The sequence below is a fragment of the Echinops telfairi genome, unplaced genomic scaffold (genome assembly GCF_000313985.2).
Source record: "Echinops telfairi isolate 266 unplaced genomic scaffold, ASM31398v2 ScPeMD7_31;HRSCAF=116, whole genome shotgun sequence".
NCBI classification, from domain to species: Eukaryota; Metazoa; Chordata; class Mammalia; order Afrosoricida; family Tenrecidae; genus Echinops; species Echinops telfairi.
This window is the reverse complement of record NW_022103928.1, coordinates 30,576,616-30,577,751: the sequence shown is the minus strand read 5'-3', so window position 1 is coordinate 30,577,751 and position 1,136 is coordinate 30,576,616.

Sequence of the window (1,136 nt, the reverse complement as noted above, 5' to 3'; positions counted from 1 at the left end):
ACCCTACTGTCATGATCCCAATTCTACCTTACAAACTTGGCTAGACCAGAGGATGTACACTGGTACAGATAGGAACTGGAAACACAGTGAATCCAGGGCGGATGATCCCTTCAGGACCAGTGGTGAGAGTGGCGTTACTGGGAGGGTTGGGGGGAGGGTGGAATGGAAAGGGGGAACCAATTACAAGGATTTATGTATAACCCCTTCCCTTGGGGATGGACAACAGAAAAGTGGGTGAAGGGAGATGTCGGACAGTGTAAGATATGACAAAACAATAATAATTTATAATTTTTTGTAAGTGACAAAAATATGCATATTTTATTCCAGCTCTGGGCAATGCAAAAAAGTGAGGGAGGCATCCTTTCATACACCTTTCTAATTTAGCTGACAAAACTTTGGAAAAGCTAGAACAGATATATTTGTGTGTATTTATGTACATAATTTCAGATTTTAGTCTCATATCTTTATTCCATTTTGATCTTGTAGAAACAACCTTAAAAGTCATCAAATGCATCCTAAATACTTCTACAACTGTCTCCTCATCAATCATTTCATATTGTTTGTATTGCATTCAGTTTGTGTATTAACCACTTACATGACTGGTCATTATAAGATTTAAGGGGGAAATCTTGATTAAGTTATACTCTATGTGTCACAGTTACCCATTACATGATTTCTCGTCATTATTTGCAAACTTCATACATCTCGTAGTTCTCTAGGCCAACCAGTTCAGCTTCTAGTGCTGTACAAATCTACATCTTCTGGATGGGACTGCCCGTGATCCATGAGCCTGGCGTCAGGCATAAACTGTGCAGCACCTGAGGTGGGCTCTGATTCGGTTGTTTCAGAGTTGAGCTCTGTTGGAACAGGCCCTGACTGTTTCCAGACTGGAGTTGTCTTTGTAGGTATTTCTATTTCGGCATAACTTCCTACCTTAGCTTTTTCTTAGGTTCAGGGAGGGATTCATTTTTGCTGTGTTTTGCACACAGTGATTTAACTGCTTCACAAATCTGCTGGCTTGCAGACTATGCCTTCTTCCCTGTCACCTTTGCAATTATTACTGACTGAACTGGGTAGCAAACCATTGCTCCTAAAGTTGCTAGTCCCAATGGATAAGCAATTTTCTTTTTTTTAAT